This window comes from Folsomia candida, unplaced genomic scaffold, assembly GCF_002217175.1.
Source record: "Folsomia candida strain VU population unplaced genomic scaffold, ASM221717v1 Fcan01_Sc001, whole genome shotgun sequence".
Classification (NCBI taxonomy): Eukaryota; Metazoa; Arthropoda; class Collembola; order Entomobryomorpha; family Isotomidae; genus Folsomia; species Folsomia candida.
This window is the reverse complement of record NW_019091193.1, coordinates 4,969,842-4,982,331: the sequence shown is the minus strand read 5'-3', so window position 1 is coordinate 4,982,331 and position 12,490 is coordinate 4,969,842. Positions and strand designations below refer to the sequence as shown.

Below are 12,490 nucleotides of genomic sequence, written 5' to 3'. Positions count from 1 at the left end.
TTCTAAGTTCGAATAATTAATTAAAAACTGAAAGTTGTTGTGATGCAGATTTACAACCAAATTTATTGCAACAAAAATTGATTTAGCATAAATACAATTTTACTAACTTTACGTTTGACAAACGTCTAAATAACAACTAAAAAAATTTGTTGTGCCGTGTTGTCACCACTGAAAGTGTGTATCCACCGGCAATATTGATATATTGAAGCAATTGTTATCTAATGTGAATAAAACATCTTTGTTGTTTATAGATTTAATAATGCATCTTCACCAATAAAAACAACTTTGCCGTAATAACCAAACATCGAAATAATTTCCCGGTTGCAAAATATTTTATTATAAATAGTAGCAATAATTTTCGTGCCTTGAGTATATAAGGATAAATTAACCCACCCCCCTTTCGGTGGAGACACAGACAATGGTGAAGACACAAATGGGGTGGAGAGGTCGGTAAAACTCTTTGAGAAATTTCTTGAAGGTGGCTAAAAGTGTTTGCTGCAAACGACAGTTTTAGGTGATACGTTTTCCTTATCGATGTCGAGAATTTTACACCACTGCTGGAACCTTTAAAAAAACTAAAATTAGCTATCAGAGGAAAAAAGAATGAGAGAGATGAGTTATTTTGCATCGGAAGTTGTACCTGACGCTTTGGCAGAAAGGAGTAATTACGATTTTCTTGGTTTCAAGAATTATCACAATTAGTACCGCAACACTTTATATTTCGGACCGTAACAAACGACGGTTTATTAAATTCAAATAAATGTTTTGAGCAACTGGATTTCCTGCGAAAAATAACAAGCAATTAGTAATTTGAAACCTGCTTGAAACAAATAACGTGTTTTCATCATATTTATGTGTCTCCACCGTTAATTGTTTATTTTAAGAAGATTTTGAAGAAGGTTTTGATAAAGTCACACTGAATTTGAGTACATGAAGGCAAATCTGTAATTAAAATGAACGTGTTTCCACCAGATACATGTGTGTGTCCACCGTTCGTTGCTTTTTTAATTTTTGGAGATAAGAAACTATTATTTTAATATTATGGTTGAACCTGGTAAACTTTACTGACGTTCCTGAGAATTTCACACTATTCCCGAGTCACGAAAAAGGTCTCATAGTAATTGATGAGTCTGTAATTAAACAAAATAACAAGGAAATATTGATGTAACAGTTGCTTGCAATAATGAACGTGTTTCCACCATATTAATGTGTCTCCACCGTTCATTATTCTTTTAATTCTAGAGGAAAGAAACTATTTTTAAGATCAAAATAAAATTTACCTTAAGCGAAGTTTTGAAAGTTTTTTAATAGTCTTGACAAAGTCACATTGATTTAAGTACCCTTGTTTGGCCAACTAGGTGAACCTGTAATAAAATTAATACATTTTAGTTATCGACTGCTCATTGGTAGCGAAAGAGTGGGTGTGAAGATATAATTTGAATTTGCTTTGTATAAACGCACACTGATATATCAGATAAATTGACCGGTGGAGACACGGATCTGGTGGAGGAAGGGGCAATAGGTCACAATATTGAGTAACAATTGGCACAAATATTATATCTGCAATTCACAAAAATAAATTTAGTGGAACTTAATTTCCAACAATGAGCGTGTTTTCACCATACATGAACGTACATATATGTGTATTCACCGTTCATTATATGAGAAACTATTTTTGAATCTTGTAAAACTTTAACGAAGTTTCCGACAATTTCACACTGTTACCAGGTCACGAACAACAACTAATGGTAATTGATGAGTCTATACTTCAATAAAATATAGTACATTACGAAATACAAGTTCCTTGGTCCTTATTGTTGCAGAATCCAGTTAAAGTTGTTATTTACCAGGTTGGCCGGCGATGACACAGATTTCTGGTGGGGGCACGGCAGAGAGGTCGCAAAATTAATGGATGAAAAATTGTCCTTAGCAGTTACCTGTACCAATAAATCGCAATAAATTAACATCCAAATCACTCGTAAAAATGAACGTGTCACCACCATATTTGTGTCCCCACCGTTCATTGTTGAAAGAAAATAGTAATTCTTTTACTACTTACCGAGAGTTGAAGCTTAGAGCTTAACTTGTGGTGAGTTGAAGCGATTTATGTAATTGAGTGGATGTCAGAAAATTAATTTGTAGGATATTAAATAATCTTTTAATTATTCAGCTTTTCCGAGTTTGGCAGCAAGAATGATGGTAAAGGAGACACCTGATTTTGGTGCCAAGAAAGGAGTGAGATTTCCAAGTAATGGGGAAATTGAGATTGGGAAATATTGAGTTGTGCCACGGCCCTGTTTTTATGGGCGGATGCCAATAAAAACCGTCAGCCAATGACAGCATTTGGAACCCCATTTCCCTATACTGAAACAATAACCATATCAGTTGAGGTGAGGTGAGCTGAACTCACAAGCCAGCTCATTTAGCCAAGAAGCAGATTTCCCATACAAGGGGACGAGAATAAATGCGCGATTCTGTTCCACTCGTACACAAAAACACAACCTGATTTAACACGTCGCATCTTTGCTCCTGTTCAATTAATTACCAAAATTTTTTACATAATCAACACCTTAAAAGCTATAAGGATTCCTTATTGCCGAAATTCTTATAAAAGTCAACCTTATTATAAATATGATTATTAACCAGGCAAATCAAGGTCGTTAATGTTTATATAATCCATGGTCAGAGTTTCAATAATTCTGCATGCCGCAAGTTTCTACTTCTCTTATTAAATTAATACTGTTAATGAAATCTTACCAGTCTTAGGTGTTTTTTAAAGTTATTAAATAGGTCACATGACGTTAAAGTTCACGATCAGGTTGCACATAATCAGACAGTGACAATTTGTGTATGTTCAAGTAATAAATAGAGGAAAACAATTTTAAACTGCGAACATGTTATTGTATAATGGTCTGTGATCTTTTGAACAAATAACACAATTATATTGAATTGAAAATCCAACTTTCAAATTTGTACAAGTCAAATCTGTATATATTTACGTATTTGTCTGCGTGCGTGGAATGGCAAATGAGCTCAACTCACCTCAGCTCATTTAAAGTGAGGTGAGCTGAGCTTGCCTGAAAACTCACCTCGCCTCAGCTTGTGGCAACACTAGTAAAAAGCTATGATTTTAATTACTTAATTTAGGAAACGGTGAATCTAAACTCATTGGACTTTTACTTCACGCCATGATTCCAGCCCCAGTTGGAACCAGTTTGCTATTTTCCATCATTCCGATCGTCCTTCCCAAGGTGGAGCCGACATATTTCGTCTTTCAAAATGTGTCCTCACTTTCACCAATTTTGAGCATGATTTGTAGAATTCTTACCTTATCAATTGCAACGTTTCATGGCTCCATGGTAGTTTATGCTGGTGTGATATATGGAACTAACACTATTCTCGCATTTCTTACCTGTTTAAGATTCATGACAAATTGTAACGTTTTTCAACAGCAATTACACACACAAAGAAAGATAATTCCGACGTTGCGATTCAAGTTTCAAAAATATCTTCCGAATTTGGAAGCTTTCCGCGAAATTACGCAAAATACCGAGAACTGCAAATTATCATTACAATCATAAATCGGATCTCATTCCTTGCTTTCCCATTCTCGATGCTGGTCATTCACAACGGTTTGGTGTGCTTTGGATACATTTTGGTCAAGTTGACGGTGCCTCTGCCGATAACGTTGCTGGCAATATTTTTCATACTTCTGTTCATCGGATGTGTCCACATCTTGTTACCTTTAATGGTTGAGATAGAAATCAGGTCGGGAACTTTTATTAAGTTTTGGAAACGACAAAAGGTTTCACATTTTCGGAGGAAGCAGTTGGAAAGTTGCAGATTGATAAGAATGTCGATTGGACCATTTATTTATGTGAAGAAGGGGATAAGGATACATTTTTTCGGGTTAGCGTTATATCACACAGTATCGTTGATTCTTGTAATGTGATATCTGTAAGCTTAAAAAAGGCGATAAAGTAAAAAAAAATACATGCATTTCTTAATGTAAGCATTATAAAATTACATAATGCAGAATTTGTGTCGTTATATGATTTGATCGTTGAGTTCATTATATGCATGCATTTGAATTATTTGCAACGTATGTATTAGTGTATGCATATGTATGTACCTGGATGATGTATCATTGATTTGTCAAAGTATGTAGGTATTCTATCTGTAATAGAACTTTGATTATTAAGAGCCCGTATTGAACTTCCATTTGAATACATTAAAAATTAAATTTCCGAAAAGATAATTAAAAAAGCTCGGCGCGGTCGATAGTTATCGTATGGACAGGTGGTCAAACAAATCAATCAAAATAAAGTATTTATGTCAATTTTTATCATCAATTTCTTCAGATAGCGCTAGTTCATAACTGGGAACGAGTTTATACATATGTAGTACATATGCAAATCAATATATTCGTAGGTATTATGTATTAACTTTGTATCACTATTTGATAGTCCACAGCGGTGGTTGCTTATTTATGGCCTCGTGTGCTGCGGTCAGCGAAAACGCCATGAGTATTTTAAAATTCCTTAACAACAAAAAACTCAAATCCTTGAAATTGAAGTCCCCCTCCCTCGGAGTGTACGATGCCCTCCGACATTTCGCAATATTTAGTGAGGCTTTATATCACCAATATTTCACGTGGGATCGGTCGTCATGGAAGCCATATCCAACCAGAAAGACAAAGCTGTTCCCTTGGCATTTTATGTCCTTGGTTGTCATCCTGGCCACAATTTGCTATACTTTAATCGTTATCAAGGAAATCCTAGCGCATCAGAAAGATCCGGAAATTACACTAATTCCAATTCTCCTGTTGCCTCTGCACGTTGGTGTTTACGGTTTCGATGTGGTTGTGATTGTCACGCTGATTTCTAAAGTGCAGGAATTCTGCTTCTTGTTGGGAAATCTGCGGAAAATGAGGGACTCTGTGAATGAGAGTATTGGTAAGACGCGATAATGGGCGCACTCACCTCAAGATAACGTTTGAGTTGAAAATCTAACTTCGGATCAGCCGTGCTTGCGATCTCGTAAAATGTTTGCTTGAAAATTGAGATTTTTTTGACTAATTCACCAAAAACTGGGCATATTTTTATTTGGTCAAACACTAAAGAAAACTAATTCTCAACATCACGAGCGATAAAAATTCCAGATAATCTGTGAAAACCAAACCAAACATAACTATTTGGATATCTATGTATAGCTTTGCGAAATTTGCAAAATTAACTTTTGCGAATCATATCTAATTTTTTAATTTCGCAAGTTTGCTAATTCAGTTGTCGTGAGTATGCCCAGTACAATTCTTATGTTTGGCAAAATTTAGTATCTACTATTATATGAATTTGTCATCTTAACTGAATTTAATAGGGGATACAGAACCTAAACTACTCGGATTACTACTTCACATCATGATTCCAGCCCCAATAGCGACGACTTTAATTTTTTTCAGTGTTCCACTTTTACTCCCGCACGTCGATCCGACATACTTTCTCTTTCGAAGTGTGATCACACTTTCACCAATTTCCACCCTATTTTGCAGGCTTTTTATCATATCAATTACAACTTTTCATGGCTCCGTACTGATCTATGTTGTCATCATATACGGAACTAACATTTTTCTGATGTTGCACACTTGTTTGAGATCAATGATAAGTCAAACCCATTTTGAAGATCCAAAACACCAAGAAGAAACTTATCCTGGGAGTACAATTTCTAATTTAAGCGTTTTATGTCGAGTTTCGAAATTTTCCGAAAAATTGGACCTGGTTACCTCCTTCTCAAGAAACTTATCAAAGTATCGACAACTTCAACTTATGATTACAATCTTTAATCAATTTTTTTTCATTATTTTGCCATTCGCCATAATAGTTCAAATCGTCTGTTGTGTCGCATTTGGATACATGTTGATCAAATTGACGGAATCGATGCCTTTTCCGATCACTCTGCTAGCAATGTTTTTCATAAGTTTGTTCGTCGTATTTGTCCATGTCATAGTTCCGTTAATCGTCGAGGTAACAGTCAAATCTGAAAATTTTATCAAATTCTGGCAACTTTGCAAAGTTTCGGCGTACAGGAAAAAGCAATTACAGAGTTTTCGACTGATGAGGGTATCCATTGGACCGTTCGGCTATGTAACGAGGGGATTAAAAATCCAGTGTTTTTCGCTGACGTTGTACTACACTGTGTCAATGATTGTTTCAATCTAAGTTGGGTAAGAGTCCTGTTAAATTTGTAAGTTAGACTTGTTCTTCGATTGTGTTTACGACATTTATAAATTGACAATATGCGAGAGGGTTTTGCGTGAGATAACTATACTTGAAATTATTATGCATATATTTACAAATTTTCGTACATAATTATATTTTCGAAATCCGTTTGCACGTAGGCATTTTTCTTTGAATGTGCAAACTTGTGTACATTTTCAATTATTCCTCCTCCACCGATTAAAATTGTGAACCTTTACCATGGGTTGCGTATTAATGCGCAATGTAGCAAAACTACGTATGTATGTATGTGCACTTCAATTTGCAAAAAAACTTCGAAATTGCATAACCTTATGTTGAATCTATTGGTACATATATGTACTAGTTACCCATTCTTTCGCAAAATTCGTACAAATGGAGCCAAAGTTACAGATAACATCCTGCAGATAAAAATCTTTGAAGAGCAGAATTATATTTTTCCAACAAAAGTTTGGTATCTTTTAGATTTTCGTCATCATTCAGTTCGAAAGTTTAGAAAAGAAAGTTGAAGGTAAAATAGTTGGCTTCTTCGCCGTTCATTACTTTTCACTTGAACATTAATTCTTACATTTAAAAACTAATCATGTTAAACATATTTCTATTATTTGGATTCGTACTTTTATTTTTGCTTCCTTTAAACGTTAATACTCAATTAATAAACTCCAGTTTTAGCAGTGATGGTTCCAATAATGAAATTTTATTGGTATGCCAAACCCATAAATTTTGCCGCACAAATCCCCTCATAATTAACACCATCCCCCACATCATACTTTCCCGCTACAACATAGCATTTTCGCGTCACGCTAAGATCAAATCACCCACCACAACAGAAATCAGTATTAACTTGCCCCACCCTTTTCTACATACCTTCATTTACCGAAAACAATTAATGTCAATTAACCTCACCCCCATCGATCATCTTAATCATTCCCCCACCTCCAAAACCAAAAGATGCTTAATAGTCCCCGACGGTATTTTCACCAGTCGATTCTCCTCATCTGTAATGGACGACTACATTTCCCGGATTGAAAGCATCCTGCTAGATCACTACGAATGGTACCAGGATCCAGTCCAGAGGATAGTTCACACCAAAAATCGGCACATCATGCTTATCAAAGTTCTAGTTGAGCGTCACAACCTATCCATTTCAAACTGCGGGAGATCTCAATTTCCGAAAAATCGGGACCAGTGGGACATCGACCTTGCGGTTTACACATATCCGCAAAAATTTCATCACTTGGGGACGACAAATGTGGACCTAATCCACTCCGGAGAACAGGTCAAAGTTCAATTCGCCGCGGTCCGACGGTACGACATTTATACATTATTTGTCGGACTAGTGTCCCCCATGGGTTGGAAAGTGTTTGCCGCGAGTGTCCTCCTCCTCGTCTTCTTGACCCTGTGCATAGTCGGATATCATCATCACCTAACCGACTACATCATTCCTCCCGCCGTGAGTGCGAGTCGTGTCGCGGAATTCTTAATGCGAGCAAATATCGAGCAATGCGTCATAAATGCGCAGACGACGGTAATCCTTGGCAACAAAATCGACCTCAAGTTGATATACGCGACTTATTTGCTGTATTGCATCGTAATTTCGACCGCGTTCAAGAGCAATTTAGTTCAAGAATTGATGAAACCTTCGGCGACCCTGTCATCGAGAACGTTCCAGGAATTAGTGGTTGATTCGAGATCGATTTACTCGTTGGACGAGAGAAAGGGCGGCCAGTCGATGAGCGCGTATACTAGTCTGGAATCAGAGGTGGCGAGATATCCGGAGAAATCGGTGTATCAAAAACTGTTGAAAAAATATAATCGAAGAACTGCACCAGATATTGATCACGTTCTTTCGGGGAAAGTGAACATCATGGATGAAGGGGAACTGTTGAAAATTATGTTTGAGATATTGGAACAGAAATATGGATTACGGGGATATAAAATTGGGACGGAAAGCATAGTCAACGATGTCTTTTGGGCTGTCAAGCATTCTGAGGTGTCAACCGGAATAAGGGAAACATTACGGATCATAATCAGTTCTGGGATTGGTAATCATTTCCGGTTAGTTGGCGTAATTGTAAAACAAAATTGCTCATAGTGTGCGGATTCATAGTTGACAAATATTTGTTACCGAACGGTCATAATCAATCACGAAATTCAAAATTTATCGCTTATTTACGGCGAGAAATTAGTTTTTACGTGATTGGAAATGTTAGTTTTCAAAAACAAATCTCTATCAAGGTGGTATCGGTAACAATTTTGTTACCATGTCTTAACAAAGTCTTAACAATTTAGAATATTTGTCATGACTTTTGCATTTTTTTCCAGGGAACATCAACTGATTGTCGACCGTGTACGGGGTGAGAAACTTGTGCAGGGATTAGTTTCTGGATTTTTTGCGAGAAAGCATGAACAAGAGGATTATGGTGATGAGGACGAGGAAAATGATGAAAATGATGAAGGACTTGACCGTCAAACCAAGAATGACATGAAAATTCTGGCAGAAATTAAGGATAATATAAAATCATTAAGTTTGACATTCTCCAATGGAGCTGAACCAATAACGCTGAAAAATTACCTTCCCCTCTGGCTATTTTTGTCAGTTGGATCAGTTCTGTCAGCATTGACGTGTTGCGTAGAAACCATTTATATTTCAAAGAGAAAGTGGGCGAATTGAACAAAATATTTTACTCATTTTCACCCAACACTTACATAAGTACAGATAGGTATAAATACATAGATTAATATTCAATTCATTTGGGTATTTACGATGAGTTCGTGAGCGTACTCACGTCAACCTTCGCATATCTCGCAAATTGAGCATAGCAACATAACTTGCGAGGTTTTGCGACATATGCGAGATTTCGCAAAAATTTTGCTGGAAAACCATGGGATTTATTTTCGCAAATTTACCCAGCAATTGGGCATGTTCTTATTTCGCAAAATTACTTCGCAAACTCATCCTCACCATCGCCAGCAAGAGAAATTAAAGAAATCCATGGAAACAATGCCAAAATTGGTATTTTTCAGTAGATTTACGAGATTAGAGAGATTTACGAAGTCATATTTTGCGAATCCCCTCACGACAGAAATATTTTGATCTTCGCAAGTTTGCTAAATCAGTTGCGATGCGAAATAAGAAGTTGTTGTCAGTACGCCCATTGTCAACGCTAGAATTTAGAAAAAAAATCAATTTTCCCAAGTTCGCAATTATTTTTTATTTGAATTTTATATTTTTTCTCCATTCTCTATTAAAAAATTGGAAGAGTTTCAAACAAATATCAAATATTTTGCGAATAGTTCTGAAGTACATTATTGTCGACAATTAGGCAACCCGGCACTAATATGACGTCCCAGGGTGACTTCAACTCCGGGAAGGACCTACTATGTAATTGTAATTAGACAACCACCGATTTTGGCAAGGCCAGCAGGAATTTTGCATCGCAAATTGCGATGCAAAAATTGTATCTCGCAACGAGTACCCTCATTATATCTTAAGACCAATTAAATGTTTTCACATAATGATATATCGTATGAAAAGTTAAAACTTTGTAACAATACCTAAAAAAACGGCTTGATTTATTGCGACAACACATATTTCCCCATACATTTATTTAATGTCGTAGTTTAAATAACATGATGTCCTAAGATAATCATACATAAGTACATATGCAACTGATTAAGTGTCACATATTCAGCAAACTTTTACAATTTAGCAAATACAAGTATATGACCGAAAACATTTCGAAATACATGCAACTGTGCGATATTTTCACATACCATAAATTACTTTCTCTGTCTGTTGCAACATTTTTGTTCAAGAAACGAGACACGAGATTACATCTGCGTGATGCATGGTTAGGTTTTCTGCTAACATATCTGCATATACATACATTCACAAGTGCATCAATAAATTATCTATGTGCCTCGCTATGAAGGCCGTTCATGGAACATGTGATTTAAGGGGGGTGCCGTTCTACCCTTAACATGATAATTTTACCAGGTACATATTTATTGTACCAGCCACCCCAGGGGCGATTGTGATCAAAACTCTCTTATAATCAACCACAATCGTTATGTCTGGCCCACAATAAATTACAGATTTTGGAAACAATTCTGACCTTCATAAAGCTACCGTTTGTTATACTATGTAGTCGCGGCATTTCACGTGCTCGTAAAGCTTTGTCCATTCTAAATACTTAATTAACACCAACGGTTAACACCACCCAGACCGACAGATCATGTCCCACTTACTGACGTTTAGTTTACTACTTGTACTTCGAGATTGCATTATAGCCGAACTATCGACAATTAACTTCCAACCGCAAATACCGTTTAGCTCATTAGTTTGCAATACGAACATAAAATTCTGCCGGTACAATCCTCTTACTCCTCTTATCATACTACAAACCCACGCTAACTTTAGTCTCTCATCCAAATCAAACATCAAATCTCCCGCAACAATAGGAATCGGCATCCGTCTATCCCCTTCTCAACTAAAGGATTATCTTCAAGGGACACAATTAATGTCTAGGAATCTCATAGATCGTAATTTAAAATTCACCATCATAAATCCCGCCAGAAGGTGTCTCCTCATCCCAAAAGATATTATCCCCAGCCGCATCGAACCCTCCGCCTTTGACAACACTATTTCCCGCATGCAAAGTATCCTCCTCGACCAGTACAAATGGTACGACCAACCCGCCTTAAGGATACTTTTTACCAAAAATCGTCACCTCATGCTCCTCAAAGTTTTAGTAGACAAGCATAATCTTACCATTTCAAAGTGCTTCAGAAACCAGCTCTCACCAAATCGTGACCTCTGGGATGTCGATTTTGCCGTGTACACCCTGCCCCAAAAACTGTACAGACTTTCAACGAATTACGAACTCATCCACTCTGGGGAAAAATTTGTCGTGAAATTCGGTGCTGTTCGACGTTACGATATTGCTGCCCTTTTTCTCGCCCTGGTTCGTCCCATCGGGTGGCACGTTTCCATCGTGAGTGCCATTATGTTAGGATGCCTGACAATTTGCATATTTGAATATCGTCAGAGATCTGGCTTTTTAACAAGATCCGTTGGGCACCTTCGAGTCGCAGAATTTTTAATGCGTGCCCAAATCGATCAGTGCATCACGAACAAGCAAACGGCTATAATTTTAGGGATGAAGGACAATCTCCGCTTCATTTATGCGACATATTTATTTTACTGTATTCTCATTTCGACCGCGTTCAAGACTAATTTAATCCTGGAATTGATGCAACCGACGGCAACGCTAAGTCCGGAAACGTTCCAAGAATTAAGCGCCGATCCGAAAGGGATTTATTCCTTTGACAGGAAGAGAGGACAAAAAATGAATGTTGTCACAGCTCTAGAAGCGGAATTAGAGAAAAGTCAAAATCCCGCAATTTTTAAAAATTTGTTACAAAGATACATTCTCAAAAGAGTGGACGACATTAATGATATTTTAAAATGTAAGATCAATTTCTTAGAGGAAGCGGACTATCTGGAGATGACGTTTAAAATTTTGAAGAGAAAGTATGGCCTGCAAGGGTACAAGGTAGGGAGGGACGGGCTTGTTAACGACATTTTTTGGGCGGTAAAGTACTCCGAGGTGTCAAGCGGACTGGTGGACACGTTACGTACAATTTCTAGTTCCGGTATGGCTGACCATTTCCGGTGAGTTAAATAGGATTCTGGTTATTTAATACCCTTACTGACACCGATTTAAATATTCTAACATAATTTCGAGTAAAATTTGAATTCTCACTAAAAATGCTCAAACCTTCGCACTACAAAAGTTCACTCCATATATTTATTTTTAGTACGATATATATTTTTTAACTTGGTCACGGTAAATTCAATTTGTGCCCTTATTATAACAGGGCCCAACAGGAAATTATCGACCGAATTCGGGGTGAAGGAATCTTGCAAGCCTTCATTTCTGGATTTTTTGAAAAACAGGAATCACAAAAAGAAGCAGATTATGAGGACGAAAGTGACGATGCGAAGGATGACGGAATGGATAGTAAGACCAAAAAGGAAATGAGAATCCTAGAAGAAATTAAGGACAGCATAAACTCCATAAGCTTAAAATTTTCGAACGGGGCTGAACCTATAACACTGAGAAATTATTTACCTCTCTGGCTCTTCTTATCAGTTGGGTTCTTATTGTCAGGGTTGAGCTGTTGCTCAGAAATTATTTGTGGCATGGAGAAAAAGCGGACAAAACGATTGAAAA

At 36.9% G+C, this 12,490-nt stretch overlaps 2 long non-coding RNA genes across 3 annotated transcripts; both read right to left on the bottom strand.

Annotated features, from left to right (window-relative positions):
* Nucleotides 1-203: 203 nt before the first annotated feature.
* Nucleotides 204-926, bottom strand: LOC118433903. The gene is made up of 2 exons (XR_004833660.1): nt 641-926; nt 204-564 (listed from the first exon to the last, which is right to left on the bottom strand). It is a non-coding gene; the product is annotated as an uncharacterized LOC118433903 (long non-coding RNA).
* A 439-nt stretch (nt 927-1,365) lies between these two features.
* On the bottom strand, nt 1,366-2,266 carry LOC118433889. Of its 2 annotated transcripts, none has more exons than XR_004833639.1 (3): nt 1,848-2,266; nt 1,652-1,766; nt 1,366-1,560 (listed from the first exon to the last, which is right to left on the bottom strand). It is a non-coding gene; the product is annotated as an uncharacterized LOC118433889 (long non-coding RNA). The 2 variants fall into 2 exon arrangements; XR_004833638.1 differs by having other exon boundaries at nt 1,652-1,761.
* Between the last annotated feature and the right edge of the window lie 10,224 nt (nt 2,267-12,490).